The sequence below is a fragment of the Periplaneta americana genome, chromosome 8 (genome assembly GCF_040183065.1).
Source record: "Periplaneta americana isolate PAMFEO1 chromosome 8, P.americana_PAMFEO1_priV1, whole genome shotgun sequence".
Lineage (NCBI taxonomy): Eukaryota > Metazoa > Arthropoda > Insecta > Blattodea > Blattidae > Periplaneta > Periplaneta americana.
In genome coordinates this window covers 45,165,254-45,179,524 of record NC_091124.1, presented here as the reverse complement: position 1 = coordinate 45,179,524, position 14,271 = coordinate 45,165,254, and the positions used below count along the sequence as shown (strand labels likewise).

The 14,271-nt window shown below is 34.5% G+C and overlaps 1 protein-coding gene across 1 annotated transcript in view; it reads left to right on the top strand.

Annotated features, from left to right (window-relative positions):
- Nucleotides 1-14,271, top strand: part of LOC138704295 (uncharacterized) — a 630,735-nt gene that overhangs the window by 135,977 nt on the left and 480,487 nt on the right. The window lies entirely within an intron of this gene.

Here is a 14,271-nt window from a genome sequence, read left to right as displayed (position 1 = left end):
GATTCCTGATAGCGAGATGGTATTTGGCGAGATGGAGCCGAGCACGCCGGCATAGATTATCCGGTATTCGGCTTAAGGTTGAGTAAAACCTCGGAAAAAACTCAACAGGATCATTCCAAGCGCGAGTCGAACCCATGCCCGAGCGCAACTCTGGATTGGCAAGAAAGCGCCTTAGCAGACTGAGCTACGCAGGTGACAGGCAGTATATTGTATTGTTATCCCACAGAGAGCGTTCCACCTCTTGGGTTCCTTCTAGTGGCCTATCCTCATGCACTGCGTCATAGATGTATGACAGTGGCACAATGTTCACACATGTGCAGAGATGCACTCGTTATGAGTGACTAAGTGGCCGGGATCCGACGGAGTAAGTGTCGTCTTAAATCACTAAGTGATTATTTTTCGCATATACTAAAACTGAGAAGATTCAATCCGACATCGGGATGGGAATCCGGTGTGGCTTAATGGATAGAGATTCTGCACGTAGAGCTAAAAACCCGAGTCCCGGAGAGAATTTTTCTCCGTTCCATTCGTCCTTCATCATATGATGATGCAGGATTTCTGCACGGAAATATCATATATACTTCGGTACTTATTATTTTTATTTTAGTAGATTATTTTATGACGCTTTATCAACATCTTAGGTTATTTAGCGTCTGAATGAGATGAAGGTGATAATGCCAGTGAAATGAGTCCTGGGTCCAGCACCGAAAGTTACCCAACATTTGCTCATATTGGGTTGAGGGAAAACCCCGGAAAAACCCTCAACCAGGTAACTTGCCCCGACCGGGAATTGAACCTGGGCCAACTGGTTTCTCGGTCAGACGCGCTAACCGTTACTCCACACGTGTGGACACTTCGGTACATCGTAAAAATATATGCAATTGATATTGTCAGACTTAATTTTCCCATGTGTGATGTAACTTATCAGAGGTAGTTTTATAAAAGTTGAGGCAATCTTTACTTTGAGATCATCTATAATATACCTGGGTCGATGTGCAGAGATACTCTCCACAAAACCCCAAACAAAAAAAATCTGTTAGCGTTAGATCTGGAGAAACTTATCACTACGACTTCACCAGTTAATGTCGAAAGTTATTCACGTAGCTACTTCTTTTCCTCAATGACGTAATGTGCAATCCTGCAGGAACACCATGTCCATATTATTTTACTGTTGCATCTGTGGTATGAAAAACAGAATGTGATTCACATCGCTGATTGCATAGTTTATATTGTTGAGTTTTTCGTCTTCCGTAAGTGTAATGTCAGATAAACAGTGGTGAATTCTGTCATCATCTAGCATCGATTCAAAATGCACTGGGTACATTCATCGTTGAAATAACATCAGTAAGCAATGGACTAAAATAAAATAAAACTATCGTTTATCACATAACGGTAGAGTTACTCATCTTGAGTCCTTATAACTGCTTCTTTCGCCTTTTATTTCGTCGTTGCAATCCCGATTTTCCTTTAAAATTATAATACATTGCCTGTAGCGCTGCTCTTTCAGATTCCATTCATTCGACATGGTCTTTCAATTTCTTTTATGCATTTCTCTCATTTTGCTAATGCTTGTGAAATTTAGTTTTCCCTTATATTCCAGTTACATTTCCCATTCAGTAATATTCCTTAATTCTTCCAAGGGATTTAACATTTAGTATATATTATCTTCACTTTGAATGATTCACTTACTCTCTGGGAGTCGTATTCATAATATAATAAAGATAAATCTATCATTAACGTACCCCTTCTTTCTGTTTTATCTACGTATCGCTGTAATGTCTTACAAAAAATAACAGGATTTACAGCTCTTCGTAAACTTTCTCTTGGATGAATGCCATATACAGGGTTATCATAGAGTAAGTAACGCAGTTAAAATTGATCTAATTTCTAAGCAAACTGAGCAATCAAGATGAACCAAGCAGCTATGATGTGTGAAGGAGGGAATTTAGTTATTTCGTGCTAAAGAAATTCTTTCATTCTTATGATACAACAATTAAGCTTTGAAAAATGAACATAAATTTGTTAGCCATTTGACTAGTTTATTACACACATTTTCAAAATTTGAAAAAATAGTTTTAAATTCTCAAAACAATTGAAGCGTTTATTTCATAAACCCCCTATCCCCAGTGATCGTGTTTTGAGAAAACTAATAAAATGTATATAACTTCGCCAGGAAATTTTTTATACGTTATAAAACAGTAATGAATTTAAAAGAATTACTTCTTATACACTGCTATGGTGTTGTCAAAATTATTCTATAATATATAGGCCTAATATGTTTTTAATTAACCACCTATGCTTATCTTTTATACAGTTTTGAATTTTCACATGAATTAGTCTGTAACTGTATAAAAGATAAGCATAGGTGGTTAATTAAAAACATATTATATATTATACTACAGTAGCTTATCGGAAAACAAAAACAAAAATGAAATTGAAAAATTATTCTATTTCTTCCGGCCTCTAAAAAATTGTTTTTTTTTTTTAATCTACGCATATGGGGATTCTGCAATAAAGCGCTTTTCCAATTAATAATATTGATTGATAAGGATATTAATACATGTCCAACGTTTCGGAGCTAGATTTCGGCTCAATCATTAGGGAAAACAGGGAATGGGAACGGGGGAAACTATCCCTGATGATAAAGTCTACATGTAGCTCCAAAATGTTGGATGTATTTACAGCTAGAAAAGGTGTAGGCCTAAATGTCCAAACATGGTTCGACGCTGATCATTGTGAAAGTCTTCATACATATTGTATCTTATATTTTATGTCTCCATGTATTGTGGGTCCCTATCACCACGGCATGGCGCATCCTCAGGTTGCGGATAGAAGAGACGGCCTCCAGATATGGAGGGTAGCTGCGAATATATTGAATAAGCAGTCGTGGACAGCCGATAAGGGGTGGTCCTCCAGCTTGGGGGTTGGGCGAAGGGCTAACAACCCATCACCGTAAAAAACAGCTTGTTACGTATCCCTATAATAAGCCTCGGAATAGGACTGATTCTCTGGCACGACCACAGCAAAGGAATAAGGATTTGAGATTTGGCACTTGGAACGTAACTAGTCTTTATAGAACAGGAGGGGTAACATTAGTAGCAAAAGAACTAGCTAGATATAGAATAGACTTCGTAGGAGTACAAGAGGTTAGGTTAGATGGGAATGGCATATCACAAATAGGAGATTACTTGTTGTATTATGGGGAAGGAAACAATAATCACCAATTAGGAACAGGATTCTTTGTTCATAAAAGAATAAAATCAGCAGTAAAAAAGGTCGAATTTATCAGTAACAGGTTATCATATTTAGTACTTAAGGGTAGATGGTGCGACATCATAGTTATAAATGCTCACGCCCCTACAGAAGAGAAAGACGACCATATAAAGAATAGCTTCTATGAGGAATTGGAACATACTTTTGATCAGTTCCCTAGATATCACATGAAAATTTTATTGGGGGATTTCAATGCTAAAGTAGGACGGGAGGATATTTTTAGACCAACTATTGGAAAAAAGAGCCTACACGCAATTAGTAGTGACAATGGAGTTGTATTAGTCAACTTTGCCACATCGAAAAATTTAATTGTCAAAAGTACAACATTCCCCCACAAGGATATACATAAATATACTTGGACTTCTCCAGATGGATTGACACACAACCAAATAGATCACATCTTGATAGATAAACGGAGACATACTAGTATAGTAGATATTCGAACTTTCAGGGGTGCAGACTGTAATTCTGACCATTATTTGGTGATTGGAGAATTAAGAGAAAGATTATCAGTAGCCAAGCGAGTAGAGCAACAAGTTAATATTACTAAATTCAATATTTTGAAATTAAAGGACGAGGAAGCTAAGCAAAATTATCAGGTCGAAATTTCGAATAGGTTTGCCACTTTAGAAAGTTCCGACGAAGTTGAGAAAGAATTAGATGTTAATAGCGTGTGGGACAATATCAGAGATAGTATCAAAATTGCAGCTGAGCAGAGCATAGGTTATTATGAAACTAAGAAAAAGAAACCGTGGTTTGATGAAGATTGTTGCATGGTAGTAGAAAGAAGGAAACAGGCAAAATTGAAATTCTTACAGGATCCAGTTGAGGAGCAGGGAGATAATTATTTCAATGAAAGACGGGAAGCAAGTCGTACACTTAGGAATAAAAAGAGAGGTTACTTGAAGGAAAAACTGAATGAGGTAGAAACAAATAGTAAGAATAAAATCATTCGAGATTTATATAAGGGTATAAAGGAATTTAAGAACGGATATCAGCCAAGGGTAAACGTGATCAAGGATGAGAATGGTGACTTGCTTGCAGACTCTCCATCAATCCTAAACAGATGGAAAAACTATTTTGCGCAACTATTAAATGTACATAGGCCAAATAGAAATGATCAGGACGAAATTGAAATACAAACTGCTGAGCCATTTATACCCGAACCCACGCTTTCAGAAGTCGAAATTGCGATAGAAAATCTGAAAAAGTACAAGTCTCCAGGTATCGATCAAATTCCAGCAGAATTAATACAAGAGGGTGGGAGTGCATTATATAGCGAAATTTATAAACTTGTACTTGCTATTTGGGAAAAGGAAATTGTACCAGAACAATGGAAGGAGTCCATAATTGTACCTATTTTTAAAAAGGGGGACAAAACCAACTGTGGTAACTTTCGAGGAATATCACTTTTGTTGACGTCGTACAAAATTTTGTCCAATATTCTTTTGAGAAGATTAACTCCGTACGTAGATGAAATTATTGGGGATCATCAGTGCGGTTTTCGGCGTAATAGATCGACTATTGATCAGATTTTTTGTATTCGACAGATAATGGAGAAAAAATGGGAGTATAAGGGTACAGTACATCAGTTATTCATAGATTTCAAAAAGGCTTATGACTCGGTTAAGAGGGAAGTATTATATGATATTCTGATTGAATTTGGTATTCCCAAGAAACTAGTTCGATTAATTAAAATGTGTCTCAGTGAAACATACAGCAGAGTCCGTATAGGTCAGTTTCTATCTGATGCTTTTCCAATTCACTGCGGGCTAAAGCAGGGAGATGCACTATCACCTTTACTTTTTAACTTCGCTCTAGAATATGCCATTAGGAAAGTTCAGGATAACAGGCAGGGTTTGGAATTGAACGGGTTACATCAGCTTCTTGTCTATGCGGATGACGTGAATATGTTAGGAGAAAATACACAAACGACTAGGGAAAACACGGAAATTTTACTTGAAGCAAGTAGAGCGATCGGTTTGGAAGTAAATCCCGAAAAGACAAAGTATATGATTATGCCTCGTGACCAGAATATTGTACGAAATGGAAATATAAAAATTGGAGATTTATCCTTCGAAGAGGTGGAAAAATTCAAATATCTTGGAGCAACAGTAACAAATATAAATGACACTCGGGAGGAAATTAAACGCAGAATAAATATGGGAAATGCGTGTTATTATTCGGTTGAGAAGCTCTTATCATCCAGTCTGCTGTCCAAAAATCTGAAAGTTAGAATTTATAAAACAGTTATATTACCGGTTCTTCTGTATGGTTGTGAAACTTGGACTCTCACTCTGAGAGAGGAACATAGCTTCAGGGTGTTTGAGAATAAGGTGCTAAGGAAAATATTTGCGGCTAAGCGGGATGAAGTTACAGGAGAATGGAGAAAGTTACACAACACAGAACTGCACGCATTGTATTCTTCACCTGACATAATTAGGAACATTAAATCCAGACGTTTGAGGTGGGCAGGGCATGTAGGACGTATGGGCGAATCCAGAAATGCATATAGAGTGTTAGTTGGGAGACCGGAGGGAAAAAGACCTTTAGGGAGGCCGAGAAGTAGATGGGAGGATAATATTAAAATGGATTTGAGGGAGGTGGGGTAGGATGATAGAGACTGGATTAATCTTGCACAGGATAGGGACCGCTGGCGGGCTTATGTGAGGGCGGCAATGAACCTTCGGGTTCCTTAAAAGCCATTTGTAAGTAAGTAAGTAAGTATATTTTATGTCTACTATGAATCAAAATATGATCAACACAAAATAGGAGTCATTATTATTATTATTATTATTATTATTATTATTATTATTTCAAGCGTAGGAGAATCTTCTGTTCCGGTTCTACAGTATTATAGCTGAAATTGGCTCTTTCCATTTTTCTTCGGTCTTCCAGGGTTCTGACTTCCTCCTGTTTTGTACTCATAAGCTTATCATGGAATGCGAGATATTCGCATCCCTAAACCTTGGGAGTTGCATCTGTCACTATACTCTATGAGTATTTCATGAAGTGTAAGATGTCATGCTGGTTTTGAATAGGCTATGTTCATTTATAATTCTATCTAATTTATAATATCCCTTGATGGTTCTTAGACATTTCATCTCTGGCGACTGGATGTTATTTCAATTTCCTTTTCGTAATGTTCATGTTTCATTCCCGTGTAGCAATACTGGGATTGCCATAATTCCGTATATGTAAAATTTTAAGATTTCATCTCTTCTAGTCTTTATTATATATAAAGTCCTAGCTATAATTCATGTTACCTAGTTATTTTCTTTTAATCACTCGATATATTTATTTAACCTTCATCATGGTTATATACTACATATAATATTACAAGTTAAATAATTTACAAATAAACTTCTTTCCAAATAATAATTGTTCCATAATTTAATGCATTTTTTATCATATTGGTCATTTTCCTAATATATAAAAGCCATAACTTTAGTTTCAGGTCGAAACATTTTGAAGCCATAACTGTCAGTTAATTTTGAAGTTCAAAAATAATTTTCTGGAAGATATTTTCACTTTCTTGCATAATCAGCATATCGTCAGCAAAGAACAAGGTATTGATTCTTATATTATCGTTCTATTTCACACTAGGATGTATTTTCTTATTCAAATGTAATAGTATATCATCCATATAAATGTTGAAAAACAACGGTATTAAACAACAGCCCGGCCTTACACCTTGATTGATATAGCTTGAGATACTCTTCCATTTCCTGATTCAATTTTTATTTATTTATTTATTTACTTATTTATTTTGTATTTATCTTTCTATCGCAATGTCTATTAAATGTTCTGTGTAACTTTTTTTGATTAAAATATACAATAATTTGTTCCTATTTTTTCTTTCAAAAGCTTTTTTTAAATCTATAAAAAATACATTTTCCTAAATGAAATTCTATCGCTTCTCAACGAATTAGTTGCGAGCAAAAACGGAATTGGAGATGTAACGATAACAAGTCTCTGTTAGTTGCAGGACATATAATTTCAACAATACTATCTCTCATGCTTTAATGAAGACATAAGTTGTATCTTAACGGAAGGAGTACACATTCGCCTTTGTTGCATTCAGATGTCCTTGAAAATTGTAACTAACTCTCTAGAGCGGAAGTGTCGCGAGAGAGGTTAGAACTTGTGTTAATATTCTAAAAGTACAGGTTTAATTAATAGCCTGGACTTGGTGCTGCAACTTAGAGAGGAAGCCAGAACAATGTTTGGTGTCCTGAAAACTTGATACCATTCCACGGGTTAGACTATAATGTCTTACTAGCTCTAACAGAAGTTTGAAGTATGTGCATACAACGTCATAAGTTCACCATGGTACCAGGAACTTAAGATGTCAAAGTGATAAGCACTACGTCTATACACTGTTCATAGATATTAATTTCAAAATACACATGTAGCGTGTTCATACAAAGTTGAGAGTGTTCATAACTGACTAGGTATGGAAATAGAGATAGATACCTGAATAAAGTATCTCGTTAATACCACAATCCTATCACATACACTTCAAACGTAACCAAATTTATTATTAATAAAGTAATAGTTATTTACAATATGACCATCGTATCGTTTCATATTACAATACGAGATTGGAAAGTCGAATAGCCTATTGTAATATGAAGTTACGTAAGTATATTGTACAAAGGTTTGTCCACTTTGATAAAAAAATATTTTTTAATAAAAGTAATTGTATTATTTTTATTTAGTAGTTTCTTCCTGGGAGAGGCTATTCATTTATGTTTGTTTTATTAGTTTTGAACACGATGTTTTTGTTTATAACAGAAGAACTGCAGTACTAGGAGAAATAAACACACATTTTAAAATGAGTTCAAACAAGGCTTCAGATATTGAAAATACTGCAAATTCTGCAATTGAATGTTTAGTACTATCAAAATCCCGCTTAAGTTATGAAGTACAATTTGAAGATAGGTGTTCCAAGAAAAGTGTAGAAAATGTGTGGAACATATATTGTTGTTAATGTTTATAATAAATAAAATCAATTCCATTTTATTTTATTTTATGTGTGGTTCAAATTACGCAATCAGTTGAGTAATAGCAGTATCATTACCTAACTAGTTGCGTAATGAATGTCTTTACATATTTTTATTAGTGTTTAACGTCCACATTACATAACCAAAGTGGATAAAAGGTTATTTACAAACTGTATCTAACACTGATCACATATTTTATAATTTGCACAGTTATAGTTCATATAAATAATAAAAATGCATCTCCATCTACTATAGTCACATCCTGTAAAATTTTTTTGTTTGTCGTTCATTTTACGTTTTTTAAGCTCCCTGACAGTTTCCTTTCCACTCTATTTAATAAGTTTAGGTTTTACCGGTTTTCTAATTTTAGTTCCATTATTAATTTGTCTTTATCGCTTGCTACGAACACGCACGTACTTTCTTTGTGACTATTTCGCTTCAATAATGAATTAATACCGTCTCTTGTAAAAGTTATCATTTTTACTGATAAAGTGTTAAGATATTTATTAATAAATAACGAACTTTACTTTGTTACCATTTTAAATAATGATGTTATTGTAGCCTACCTGATTGGTTAGTTTAGATATCTTTTTCATCTTCTGCTTAATCCTAGGATCAGATCAGAGGAAATTGAAGAATGCTGTGTTTGCAGTGAAATACCTATCTTTTGGCAAAAAACTATTAATGTATTAATATAGATATTAAAGAAATTTCGTACATATAATATATCGTGCTTTATTACATCATTTATTATTGCATAATATACAAATATTTTAATTTTTTTGCAGCTACATTATCAGTGAGGAATATGAAAACCTATTACCTTGTATTTACTAAATGCAAAGCCATTGAATATGTATGTTTGGTTCCAATCAGTCCGCTCTTCTCTTAGATGTTATAATGTAGAAGGATAACACATATTTCATTTGGAAGCTGCCATCTTGCTGCTCCATAATGAACTACAGTAACTTCATCTTACACAATCTTACACTAAATTAACATATTTTCCCAGTTTGTAGGACGAATAGAGAGTGTTCACGTCAGAATCGTTCTCAAATAACTGTTAAATTATTATTAAATTTACAAGAATCGTATATCTTAATAGAAATGTGTAAGAACTACATAGTATCAACAGCATTAAGAACTGTAACTTATCTGAAACAGGCAAAAATAATGAAGATGCAAACCCCTTAAGACTAACATGATATATAAAATGGTTTCCCTAGTGTTTTTTTTTTATCATTCCGTAAAGGAAAGTAGGTAATTCCTCTGTGTGTAGAAGTCTTCACCAAAAGCTTAAAAAATTCCCGCGTTCTCGATCAAATATAGACTAATCGAAACACAGTTTCAATATTTCGAAAATGTTAACAATCCCAGCATCGTAACATACACTAAACTGTGAGGTTTCGAGCAAAAGCTTTCCAACCGAAACGTTGCTGTTTTGTTTTGGCACTGGTCCGTGAAATTTGACTGAGCACTGCCATAATTTTGCACGATGAAACGCCGGGACAACATCCTGCGACACTTGTTTCTGATTAAATGTCGAGTTCAAGGACGATTCAGTTCAAGCCGCATTGACGACTCCACCACGTTCCGGTCAGCCAATGCTCGCTTCTATCTTTCATGAGCTGGGTCCCTTTCTGAACGACGCTGTCTAAGAGTGGTTATGCAGAGAGACTGCTTCTTTCTATGCGAAAGGCATACATAAACTTTCTGGCATGGAGGACCTGCCTAAACGTTAACACTAGTGCATATACAGAAACATCATTTTATTTTTACTAACATTTCTAATATTAACCTGGCTATACCTTTGGATCAACGATTAAGAACCGGAAACACCGTTTGCTATTCCCTTCCATGACTGGAGTTCGATGATACTGACGTAATATACAAACAAATCACTTTACTAGGTATAGGAGGGAAGAAAAGTAGTTCATCCATTTACGTAAACTAGGAAATATCGCGATTTTGAGTTTGATAATTTTCATTAGGCTTTTATTTAATCAAAATACAGTACAGTATTAACAATGCGTGTTTTTACTCACGAACTGAGCTTTCCATGCGGAGGTAATCATTATGCAGTATATATTATACTGTCTACAGCACATTACCATATACTATAGAGAATGAAATTAAATTGAAAAATAATCATAATATGGATATTTAAACACATTTTTTTAAATGGTAGTCATACATTTCGATACAGGCTTCAGTTCTAATGTGCATATTATCGCACTATAGACTATTGTACATAATTCCAATTACCAGGTTCGTACTTCGTATCAGTAACTCATGTTGAAATAATTCTGTACCTACTCTATAAAAGAGACCTTACGTACTGTAAATTCAATCTTCACTTCTGCCCGATCCGAAAAGATAAATTTACTCAGACATGCTACAGTACCTACTGTCTGTCCAAGTGGTTACGTCACAGCGTCGTAGAAAGGGAGAAAATCACGTGACAGTTAATTACTTAACGAGGCCCTTTCATTTAAGTTATTTGAAACAATTGCATGGGTATAATATTACGTAGACGTCCAATTCCTAAGAGAAATTAATGTTCTCAGAAAAGAGCTAAGACAGCCCAGCCAGTAGCATTTACAGAGAGGCTAATAGAAGCAGGTGGGGGAAACCAGGATGCGACGTAAGCAAATGGAAAATGATCCAATATTGAAAGCTCTTCCGTCACTGGAAAACGCGAACATATTTTTGGAACGTATTGTTTACTATGACCGTAAGGCTACTATGACTGTATATGCGGTCTTGGATCTGTATGGAGGACGGTTGAACTTCATTAGTAGAAGGAGTGGGAGTGAAGTACATTCAAAAACTCAGGTACAATAAAAATTGAAGTAAAAATAAAATGATGTCCCTGTACATTCAACCCTGTATACAAAATGTTATGTAGTCTAAATAAACAACATTGGTAAACAGCACTGCTCTTAGAGGCTTTCATACCAAATAGACTAATGGCCAGATTCATCAACAAACGTTCAATATTAGCTTAACTGATTGTTTAGTAACGGAATGTTACTACTGTTAGTAATTTAAGAAATTTTTAAAAGGAGCGGGTTTCATCGACATCTGTTAAGTAAGTATTGCTAAGTTTGTTAGTGTGTGACTTCCAATTGGGAAAAATCTTTCTTTTCTCGAGCTAAAAACGCGATTTGTATAAAAGTTAATAAAACCTATAAATTCCAACCGATTCTGCTAATTCTTTCAGAAAGTGTTTAATAAGCGTGGGTAACCGTTATCTATCATTAGTTTCGATTTTCGACCCAAAGAAAAAGTTTATAAAATTTTAGTATTTGCGGGACTCTTAGGAATATAAACATGAATAAAAATTGCAAATACCATCGGATTCTTCTAATTAAAAAAAAAGTAAATTCGTGTGTCTGCACACATATGTCAAAAAAGTTTCTTGTTCTCATGCAGAAAAACCTAAGTTTGTTAGTATACGGCTTCCAATTGGTAAAATCTTTAGTTTCTCGAACTAAAAACGCGATTTGTATAAATGTTAATCAAATCTATAAATTCCAACCGATTGTGCTAATTTTGTCAGAAAGTGTTTAATATGCAGGTTTACAACGTTATCTATCATTAGTTTCGATTTTCAACCCAAAGAAAAAGTTTGTAAAAATTTAGTTTTTGCGGGATTTTAAGGCATATAAACATGAATGAAAATTACAAATACCATCGGATTCTTCTAATTAAAAAAACATTAAATTGTGTGTCTGCATAGTATCTGTCAAAAGTTTCATGGTCGCGTTCAGAAAAACATAAGTTTGTTAGTGTATGACTACCAATTGAGAAAATTTTTAGTTTCTCGAACTAAAAACGCGATTTGTATAAACGTTAATAAAATCTATAAATTCCAACCGATTGTGCCAATTCTTCCAGAAACTGTTTAATACGCGTGGTTACACCGATTTTCGATTTTTGACCCAAAGAAAAAGTTTGTTAAATTTTATTTTTTGCGGGATTTTTAGGAATATAAACATGAATAAAAATTACAAATACCATCGGATTCATCTAATTTAAAACATATATATTAAATTCGTGTGTCTGCACACATATCTGCCAAAAGTTTCATGGTCGCATGCAGAAATACATAAGTTTGTTAGTGTATGACTTCCAATTGAGAAACTCTTTCGTTTCTCTAACTAAAAACGCGATTTGTATAAACGTTAATGAAATCTATAAATTCCAACCGATTGTTATAATTCTTCCAGAAATTGTTTAATACGCGTGGTTACACCGTTGTCTATAATTAGTTTCGATTTTCGACACAAAGAAAAAGTTTGTAATAATTTAGTTTTTGCGGGATTTTAAGGCATATAAACCTGAATAAAAATTGCAAATACCATCGGATTATTCTAATTAAAAAAACATTAAATTCGTGTGTCTGCATAGTATCTGTCAAAAATTTTTAACTCTAGGGTCACCTTAAGTCGCAGGTCTACAAGAAGAAAATCTAGGACTCTCGCAACTTCTGAAGTCTGCATTGTCGACACCTGTCATGTGACGATGCACATGGTGCAGCGTTTGCATCGGAACTAGATGAAACCTGTGCCTGACTCTCGAAGATCGCCACTTTAAGCACATTATGTGATATTTCTAATTTGAACTGACATTCCCTATATATGGAGACATTTGGGACACTGTAGTACCAGGGTACATTGTGGAAAGTTTACTACCACCACCACCACCACTACTTAGTAATGTCGCTATTTACTAGTAATACAAAATTGAATAAGACGTAAGGCCCTAAGGGCTCTACCAGATTCCAGAAAGAGTACCTAGCGCGCCCTGACGTGACTACACTTCTGGAAAAAAATACAATAAAATATGTGCTTGTACAAAAATAAGGTTTGTTACGTAATTCTACCATGATTAGGACACATTCTCAGAATTAATATTGGAACTCAGATGCGTCCCATTATTATTATTATTATTGTTATTATTATTATTATTATTATTATTATTATTATTATTATTATTATTACTCATTAGTAATGCCGCTGCTATTTATTACTAATATAAAGTTATGACGTAAGAAAATTGTTAATTTAAGAAGTAAAACTAAAGAGCAGGACGCTACCAGGTTGCAGAAAAAGTACCGGAGCGGCATCCTGGTCCCCCCTGACACGACTACTGTACATCCCTGGAAAAAAATACAACAAAATGTGTGACTATATAAAAATCAGATATGTTACATAATTATTGCGTGATTAGGAGACATTGAATTCTCACAATTATTAATAGAACTTGAATGCGTCCCGTTCTTTTTTTAAACATTTCCTCGTTTCTTTGCACTTAGCTAATTTATAGGTAACGTAATTTACTACTTTATTTAATAGTTTATTTTTGGGCTGTTACAAGTAAGTTATACAACTATTGCATTTACGTAAGAAATTAAATTGTGTAGCGGGATTTGGGACTGTTGAAGCTCTTACAGGTCTACATTTCTGTGAAGCAATCCATCACTGATGAGAGGGGGTGTGTCTGTTTATGATTCCACTTCAAGAATTTCCCATGTGTTTCGTTATTTTGAGAACATCATTTAATTACTCTGTTCTATTCGTTCATCCGTGTACTTGACAAACAGCGAGCATGCTCAGGACGGAATTGAATATGCTCAATGAAATAAAAACAATACTATTCCTTTCTTCATCAGGTGAAAGCTAATGGAATGCGATGTTTAAAATCAATTGCTTGTTATTTATTCCTTTCAAAGAAGCTGTGCAAATGGTACTTAATAAAGCTCGATCGTCCTTTGTAAGAGATGCCTCGTCAGTTGAGATCAAAAGCAAATAGTAGGAAAAAAAAGATAAAGTGCAATGTATTTATAATAAATCAGATCTTTGAGAAAAGAAAATAATTAGATTTGGAGGCATCTATATTGTTTACAGACAACAGTGAATTCTACGACACAACAAATAGGTAGAAGTAAACTATGGAATATCCTTGAGCGTAGAGGACTAGAGCTGGG